At 60.6% G+C, this 8169-nt stretch overlaps 9 non-coding genes across 9 annotated transcripts; all 9 read left to right on the top strand.

Moving 5' to 3' along the window:
- The first annotated feature begins 133 nt into the window (after nt 1–133).
- Nucleotides 134–297, top strand: LOC147668817 (U1 spliceosomal RNA). The gene has a single exon (XR_015303827.1). It is a non-coding gene; the product is annotated as a U1 spliceosomal RNA (small nuclear RNA).
- Nucleotides 298–1197: 900 nt separating this feature from the next.
- LOC147668816 (U1 spliceosomal RNA) lies at nt 1198–1361 on the top strand. Its single transcript, XR_015303826.1, has one exon. It is a non-coding gene; the product is annotated as a U1 spliceosomal RNA (small nuclear RNA).
- A 616-nt stretch (nt 1362–1977) lies between these two features.
- LOC147668815 (U1 spliceosomal RNA) lies at nt 1978–2141 on the top strand. Its single transcript, XR_015303825.1, has one exon. It is a non-coding gene; the product is annotated as a U1 spliceosomal RNA (small nuclear RNA).
- A 902-nt stretch (nt 2142–3043) lies between these two features.
- On the top strand, nt 3044–3207 carry LOC147668814 (U1 spliceosomal RNA). Its single transcript, XR_015303824.1, has one exon. It is a non-coding gene; the product is annotated as a U1 spliceosomal RNA (small nuclear RNA).
- Nucleotides 3208–3824: 617 nt separating this feature from the next.
- Nucleotides 3825–3988, top strand: LOC147668813 (U1 spliceosomal RNA). Its single transcript, XR_015303823.1, has one exon. It is a non-coding gene; the product is annotated as a U1 spliceosomal RNA (small nuclear RNA).
- An 883-nt stretch (nt 3989–4871) lies between these two features.
- LOC147668812 (U1 spliceosomal RNA) lies at nt 4872–5035 on the top strand. The gene has a single exon (XR_015303822.1). It is a non-coding gene; the product is annotated as a U1 spliceosomal RNA (small nuclear RNA).
- A 616-nt stretch (nt 5036–5651) lies between these two features.
- On the top strand, nt 5652–5815 carry LOC147668811 (U1 spliceosomal RNA). Its single transcript, XR_015303820.1, has one exon. It is a non-coding gene; the product is annotated as a U1 spliceosomal RNA (small nuclear RNA).
- Nucleotides 5816–6717: 902 nt separating this feature from the next.
- On the top strand, nt 6718–6881 carry LOC147668810 (U1 spliceosomal RNA). Its single transcript, XR_015303819.1, has one exon. It is a non-coding gene; the product is annotated as a U1 spliceosomal RNA (small nuclear RNA).
- A 616-nt stretch (nt 6882–7497) lies between these two features.
- Nucleotides 7498–7661, top strand: LOC147668809 (U1 spliceosomal RNA). The gene has a single exon (XR_015303818.1). It is a non-coding gene; the product is annotated as a U1 spliceosomal RNA (small nuclear RNA).
- The last annotated feature ends 508 nt before the right edge of the window (nt 7662–8169 follow it).

The following is an 8169-nucleotide window of genomic DNA, read 5'->3' as shown; positions in this document are numbered from 1 at the left end:
GGCTGGGCAACCTTGCGCCCCACAAGGCCCGTGCTCTGCCTGGCCCGGCCTCAGGCCTTCCCTGTGTGGATGCCACCCTCGCTCTGCCGGGAGATGCCAAGCGGGCCGCCCTCGCCCTGTCCCCTTCCAACTCATACTTACCTGGCAGGGGAGACACCATGATCACGAAGGTGGTTCTCCCAGGGTGAGGCTCATCCATTGCACTTCGGATGTGCTGACCCCTGCGATGTCCCCAAATGCGGGATACTCGACTGCATAATTTCTGGTAGTGGGGGACTGCGTTCGCGCTTTCCCCTGATCTCTGGTTTCAAGAAAGACAAAAAGGGAAAAAATAAAAAGGAGTCTGGAGCACCTTTCGTCGTCTTCTGTGGTCTGTCCAGGGTGCTGCGGCTGGATTGGAAGGGGGCGTGGGCAAGAGGGAATCGCATGCAAAGTGCTGAGCCTGGGGAATGATGGGATAGTTGAAGCCTCCCACTCTGGGGCCCTATCCAGAGACAGGGCAGTAGGCCCTGGCCAGGTGACATGTCTGCTCCTTTCGATCTCCCACCCTGGGGCAGTGGCCTGGCTGCCAGCCACTTGCCTCACCCTAGCCTTCCTGGGCCCAGACTCTGGCTGAGGCCCCCAGGCTGTGGCCCGGCGAGGGCTCTGCCCGGCGAGGGTTCTGCTGCGTTTGGGAGCGTTCGGGAAGGCGTGAGGGCTCAGGGCGGGAACCCCTGCTCGCTTGCTGGACGGTTTGTCCCTGGCTTTCAGCCACAAGCAGTCAACTGGGGCCTAGCCAGGCAACTGGTCACTGCCTCCCCTAGAGTGGGCTTCAGTGGCAGCTCTTGAGCATCAAAAGCCCCAAATCTCTGCTTCTGGGCCCAAAATCGACCTGGCAAGCCCCCTTCTGTGAGTGCTGTAGCCCTGGCTTTGCCCCACGTGTGAGCTGCGTGCAGCATTGTGAAAGCAGGGCCCTGATTGGCGCTGCTGGTGGGCGTGGACATGCAAATTTCGCTGGCCGGCCGAGGCCTGTGGGAAGCCGCTGTGGGTAGCTGCGCGCTTTCCAAAGTGGGCACAGGGGCCTTGGCTGGGCAACCTTGCGCCCCACAAGGCCCGTGCTCTGCCTGGCCCGGCCTCAGGCCTTCCCTGTGTGGATGCCACCCTCGCTCTGCCGGGAGATGCCAAGCGGGCCGCCCTCGCCCTGTCCCCTTCCAACTCATACTTACCTGGCAGGGGAGACACCATGATCACGAAGGTGGTTCTCCCAGGGTGAGGCTCATCCATTGCACTTCGGATGTGCTGACCCCTGCGATGTCCCCAAATGCGGGATACTCGACTGCATAATTTCTGGTAGTGGGGGACTGCGTTCGCGCTTTCCCCTGATCTCTGGTTTCAAGAAAGACAAAAAGGGAAAAAAATAAAAAGGAGTCTGGAGCACCCTTTGACGTTTCTTGTCGTCCGTCCAGGGTGCTGTAAGCTGGCTGGAAGGGGGCGTGGGCGAGGGCCAATTACATATGCAAATTAACAAGACTGAGCCATGCTGGGTTAGGGCTTAGAAACGTGCTTCTGGGCCCGATTTCGGCCTGGCAAGCCCTCTTGTCTGCTTGCCGTAGCCTTTGCTTGCGCACAGTTTGGAGGGCCTGACAGGTCTGCTTTTGGGCCCGATTTCGACCTGGCAAGCCCCCTTCTGTAAGTGCTGTAGCCCTGGCTTTGCCCCACGTGTGAGCTGCGTGCAGCATTGTGAAAGCAGGGCCCTGATTGGCGCTGCTGGTGGGCGTGGACATGCAAATTTTGCTGGCCGGCCGAGGCCTGTGGGAAGCCGCTGTGGGTAGCTGCGCGCTTTCCAAAGTGGGCACAGGGGCCTTGGCTGGGCAACCTTGCGCCCCACAAGGCCCGTGCTCTGCCTGGCCCGGCCTCAGGCCTTCCCTGTGTGGATGCCACCCTCGCTCTGCCGGGAGATGCCAAGCGGGCCGCCCTCGCCCTGTCCCCTTCCAACTCATACTTACCTGGCAGGGGAGACACCATGATCACGAAGGTGGTTCTCCCAGGGTGAGGCTCATCCATTGCACTTCGGATGTGCTGACCCCTGCGATGTCCCCAAATGCGGGATACTCGACTGCATAATTTCTGGTAGTGGGGGACTGCGTTCGCGCTTTCCCCTGATCTCTGGTTTCAAGAAAGACAAAAAGGGAAAAAATAAAAAGGAGTCTGGAGCACCTTTCGTCGTCTTCTGTGGTCTGTCCAGGGTGCTGCGGCTGGATTGGAAGGGGGCGTGGGCAAGAGGGAATCGCATGCAAAGTGCTGAGCCTGGGGAATGATGGGATAGTTGAAGCCTCCCACTCTGGGGCCCTATCCAGAGACAGGGCAGTAGGCCCTGGCCAGGTGACATGTCTGCTCCTTTCGATCTCCCACCCTGGGGCAGTGGCCTGGCTGCCAGCCACTTGCCTCACCCTAGCCTTCCTGGGCCCAGACTCTGGCTGAGGCCCCCAGGCTGTGGCCCGGCGAGGGCTCTGCCCGGCGAGGGTTCTGCTGCGTTTGGGAGCGTTCGGGAAGGCGTGAGGGGCTCAGGGCGGGAACCCCTGCTCGCTTGCTGGACGGTTTGTCCCTGGCTTTCAGCCACAAGCAGTCAACTGGGGCCTAGCCAGGCAACTGGTCACTGCCTCCCCTAGAGTGGGCTTCAGTGGCAGCTCTTGAGCATCAAAAGCCCCAAATCTCTGCTTCTGGGCCCAAAATCGACCTGGCAAGCCCCCTTCTGTGAGTGCTGTAGCCCTGGCTTTGCCCCACGTGTGAGCTGCGTGCAGCATTGTGAAAGCAGGGCCCTGATTGGCGCTGCTGGTGGGCGTGGACATGCAAATTTCGCTGGCCGGCCGAGGCCTGTGGGAAGCCGCTGTGGGTAGCTGCGCGCTTTCCAAAGTGGGCACAGGGGCCTTGGCTGGGCAACCTTGCGCCCCACAAGGCCCGTGCTCTGCCTGGCCCGGCCTCAGGCCTTCCCTGTGTGGATGCCACCCTCGCTCTGCCGGGAGATGCCAAGCGGGCCCGCCCTCGCCCTGTCCCCTTCCAACTCATACTTACCTGGCAGGGGAGACACCATGATCACGAAGGTGGTTCTCCCAGGGTGAGGCTCATCCATTGCACTTCGGATGTGCTGACCCCTGCGATGTCCCCAAATGCGGGATACTCGACTGCATAATTTCTGGTAGTGGGGGACTGCGTTCGCGCTTTCCCCTGATCTCTGGTTTCAAGAAAGACAAAAAGGGAAAAAAATAAAAAGGAGTCTGGAGCACCCTTTGACGTTTCTTGTCGTCCGTCCAGGGTGCTGTAAGCTGGCTGGAAGGGGGCGTGGGCGAGGGCCAATTACATATGCAAATTAACAAGACTGAGCCATGCTGGGTTAGGGCTTAGAAACGTGCTTCTGGGCCCGATTTCGGCCTGGCAAGCCCCTCTTGTCTGCTTGCCGTAGCCTTTGCTTGCGCACAGTTTGGAGGGCCTGACAGGTCTGCTTTTGGGCCCGATTTCGACCTGGCAAGCCCCCTTCTGTAAGTGCTGTAGCCCTGGCTTTGCCCCACGTGTGAGCTGCGTGCAGCATTGTGAAAGCAGGGCCCTGATTGGCGCTGCTGGTGGGCGTGGACATGCAAATTTCGCTGGCCGGCCGAGGCCTGTGGGAAGCCGCTGTGGGTAGCTGCGCGCTTTCCAAAGTGGGCACAGGGGCCTTGGCTGGGCAACCTTGCGCCCCACAAGGCCCGTGCTCTGCCTGGCCCGGCCTCAGGCCTTCCCTGTGTGGATGCCACCCTCGCTCTGCCGGGAGATGCCAAGCGGGCCGCCCTCGCCCTGTCCCCTTCCAACTCATACTTACCTGGCAGGGGAGACACCATGATCACGAAGGTGGTTCTCCCAGGGTGAGGCTCATCCATTGCACTTCGGATGTGCTGACCCCTGCGATGTCCCCAAATGCGGGATACTCGACTGCATAATTTCTGGTAGTGGGGGACTGCGTTCGCGCTTTCCCCTGATCTCTGGTTTCAAGAAAGACAAAAAGGGAAAAAATAAAAAGGAGTCTGGAGCACCTTTCGTCGTCTTCTGTGGTCTGTCCAGGGTGCTGCGGCTGGATTGGAAGGGGGCGTGGGCAAGAGGGAATCGCATGCAAAGTGCTGAGCCTGGGGAATGATGGGATAGTTGAAGCCTCCCACTCTGGGGCCCTATCCAGAGACAGGGCAGTAGGCCCTGGCCAGGTGACATGTCTGCTCCTTTCGATCTCCCACCCTGGGGCAGTGGCCTGGCTGCCAGCCACTTGCCTCACCCTAGCCTTCCTGGGCCCAGACTCTGGCTGAGGCCCCCAGGCTGTGGCCCGGCGAGGGTTCTGCTGCGTTTGGGAGCGTTCGGGAAGGCGTGAGGGGCTCAGGGCGGGAACCCCTGCTCGCTTGCTGGACGGTTTGTCCCTGGCTTTCAGCCACAAGCAGTCAACTGGGGCCTAGCCAGGCAACTGGTCACTGCCTCCCCTAGAGTGGGCTTCAGTGGCAGCTCTTGAGCATCAAAAGCCCCAAATCTCTGCTTCTGGGCCAAAATCGACCTGGCAAGCCCCTTCTGTGAGTGCTGTAGCCCTGGCTTTGCCCCACGTGTGAGCTGCGTGCAGCATTGTGAAAGCAGGGCCCTGATTGGCGCTGCTGGTGGGCGTGGACATGCAAATTTCGCTGGCCGGCCGAGGCCTGTGGGAAGCCGCTGTGGGTAGCTGCGCGCTTTCCAAAGTGGGCACAGGGGCCTTGGCTGGGCAACCTTGCGCCCCACAAGGCCCGTGCTCTGCCTGGCCCGGCCTCAGGCCTTCCCTGTGTGGATGCCACCCTCGCTCTGCCGGGAGATGCCAAGCGGGCCGCCCTCGCCCTGTCCCCTTCCAACTCATACTTACCTGGCAGGGGAGACACCATGATCACGAAGGTGGTTCTCCCAGGGTGAGGCTCATCCATTGCACTTCGGATGTGCTGACCCCTGCGATGTCCCCAAATGCGGGATACTCGACTGCATAATTTCTGGTAGTGGGGGACTGCGTTCGCGCTTTCCCCTGATCTCTGGTTTCAAGAAAGACAAAAAGGGAAAAAAATAAAAAGGAGTCTGGAGCACCCTTTGACGTTTCTTGTCGTCCGTCCAGGGTGCTGTAAGCTGGCTGGAAGGGGGCGTGGGCGAGGGCCAATTACATATGCAAATTAACAAGACTGAGCCATGCTGGGTTAGGGCTTAGAAACGTGCTTCTGGGCCCGATTTCGGCCTGGCAAGCCCTCTTGTCTGCTTGCCGTAGCCTTTGCTTGCGCACAGTTTGGAGGGCCTGACAGGTCTGCTTTTGGGCCCGATTTCGACCTGGCAAGCCCCCTTCTGTAAGTGCTGTAGCCCTGGCTTTGCCCCACGTGTGAGCTGCGTGCAGCATTGTGAAAGCAGGGCCCTGATTGGCGCTGCTGGTGGGCGTGGACATGCAAATTTCGCTGGCCGGCCGAGGCCTGTGGGAAGCCGCTGTGGGTAGCTGCGCGCTTTCCAAAGTGGGCACAGGGGCCTTGGCTGGGCAACCTTGCGCCCCACAAGGCCCGTGCTCTGCCTGGCCCGGCCTCAGGCCTTCCCTGTGTGGATGCCACCCTCGCTCTGCCGGGAGATGCCAAGCGGGCCGCCCTCGCCCTGTCCCCTTCCAACTCATACTTACCTGGCAGGGGAGACACCATGATCACGAAGGTGGTTCTCCCAGGGTGAGGCTCATCCATTGCACTTCGGATGTGCTGACCCCTGCGATGTCCCCAAATGCGGGATACTCGACTGCATAATTTCTGGTAGTGGGGGACTGCGTTCGCGCTTTCCCCTGATCTCTGGTTTCAAGAAAGACAAAAAAGGGAAAAAATAAAAAGGAGTCTGGAGCACCTTTCGTCGTCTTCTGTGGTCTGTCCAGGGTGCTGCGGCTGGATTGGAAGGGGGCGTGGGCAAGAGGGAATCGCATGCAAAGTGCTGAGCCTGGGGAATGATGGGATAGTTGAAGCCTCCCACTCTGGGGCCCTATCCAGAGACAGGGCAGTAGGCCCTGGCCAGGTGACATGTCTGCTCCTTTCGATCTCCCACCCTGGGGCAGTGGCCTGGCTGCCAGCCACTTGCCTCACCCTAGCCTTCCTGGGCCCAGACTCTGGCTGAGGCCCCCAGGCTGTGGCCCGGCGAGGGCTCTGCCCGGCGAGGGTTCTGCTGCGTTTGGGAGCGTTCGGGAAGGCGTGAGGGGCTCAGGGCGGGAACCCCTGCTCGCTTGCTGGACGGTTTGTCCCTGGCTTTCAGCCACAAGCAGTCAACTGGGGCCTAGCCAGGCAACTGGTCACTGCCTCCCCTAGAGTGGGCTTCAGTGGCAGCTCTTGAGCATCAAAAGCCCCAAATCTCTGCTTCTGGGCCCAAAATCGACCTGGCAAGCCCCCTTCTGTGAGTGCTGTAGCCCTGGCTTTGCCCCACGTGTGAGCTGCGTGCAGCATTGTGAAAGCAGGGCCCTGATTGGCGCTGCTGGTGGGCGTGGACATGCAAATTTCGCTGGCCGGCCGAGGCCTGTGGGAAGCCGCTGTGGGTAGCTGCGCGCTTTCCAAAGTGGGCACAGGGGCCTTGGCTGGGCAACCTTGCGCCCCACAAGGCCCGTGCTCTGCCTGGCCCGGCCTCAGGCCTTCCCTGTGTGGATGCCACCCTCGCTCTGCCGGGAGATGCCAAGCGGGCCGCCCTCGCCCTGTCCCCTTCCAACTCATACTTACCTGGCAGGGGAGACACCATGATCACGAAGGTGGTTCTCCCAGGGTGAGGCTCATCCATTGCACTTCGGATGTGCTGACCCCTGCGATGTCCCCAAATGCGGGATACTCGACTGCATAATTTCTGGTAGTGGGGGACTGCGTTCGCGCTTTCCCCTGATCTCTGGTTTCAAGAAAGACAAAAAGGGAAAAAAATAAAAAGGAGTCTGGAGCACCCTTTGACGTTTCTTGTCGTCCGTCCAGGGTGCTGTAAGCTGGCTGGAAGGGGGCGTGGGCGAGGGCCAATTACATATGCAAATTAACAAGACTGAGCCATGCTGGGTTAGGGCTTAGAAACGTGCTTCTGGGCCCGATTTCGGCCTGGCAAGCCCTCTTGTCTGCTTGCCGTAGCCTTTGCTTGCGCACAGTTTGGAGGGCCTGACAGGTCTGCTTTTGGGCCCGATTTCGACCTGGCAAGCCCCCTTCTGTAAGTGCTGTAGCCCTGGCTTTGCCCCACGTGTGAGCTGCGTGCAGCATTGTGAAAGCAGGGCCCTGATTGGCGCTGCTGGTGGGCGTGGACATGCAAATTTCGCTGGCCGGCCGAGGCCTGTGGGAAGCCGCTGTGGGTAGCTGCGCGCTTTCCAAAGTGGGCACAGGGGCCTTGGCTGGGCAACCTTGCGCCCCACAAGGCCCGTGCTCTGCCTGGCCCGGCCTCAGGCCTTCCCTGTGTGGATGCCACCCTCGCTCTGCCGGGAGATGCCAAGCGGGCCGCCCTCGCCCTGTCCCCTTCCAACTCATACTTACCTGGCAGGGGAGACACCATGATCACGAAGGTGGTTCTCCCAGGGTGAGGCTCATCCATTGCACTTCGGATGTGCTGACCCCTGCGATGTCCCCAAATGCGGGATACTCGACTGCATAATTTCTGGTAGTGGGGGACTGCGTTCGCGCTTTCCCCTGATCTCTGGTTTCAAGAAAGACAAAAAGGGAAAAAATAAAAAGGAGTCTGGAGCACCTTTCGTCGTCTTCTGTGGTCTGTCCAGGGTGCTGCGGCTGGATTGGAAGGGGGCGTGGGCAAGAGGGAATCGCATGCAAAGTGCTGAGCCTGGGGAATGATGGGATAGTTGAAGCCTCCCACTCTGGGGCCCTATCCAGAGACAGGGCAGTAGGCCCTGGCCAGGTGACATGTCTGCTCCTTTCGATCTCCCACCCTGGGGCAGTGGCCTGGCTGCCAGCCACTTGCCTCACCCTAGCCTTCCTGGGCCCAGACTCTGGCTGAGGCCCCCAGGCTGTGGCCCGGCGAGGGTTCTGCTGCGTTTGGGAGCGTTCGGGAAGGCGTGAGGGGCTCAGGGCGGGAACCCCTGCTCGCTTGCTGGACGGTTTGTCCCTGGCTTTCAGCCACAAGCAGTCAACTGGGGCCTAGCCAGGCAACTGGTCACTGCCTCCCCTAGAGTGGGCTTCAGTGGCA

This window comes from Lissotriton vulgaris, unplaced genomic scaffold, assembly GCF_964263255.1.
Source record: "Lissotriton vulgaris unplaced genomic scaffold, aLisVul1.2 SCAFFOLD_12782, whole genome shotgun sequence".
Taxonomy (NCBI): domain Eukaryota; kingdom Metazoa; phylum Chordata; class Amphibia; order Caudata; family Salamandridae; genus Lissotriton; species Lissotriton vulgaris.
This window is presented reverse-complemented; position numbering and strand designations above follow the sequence as displayed.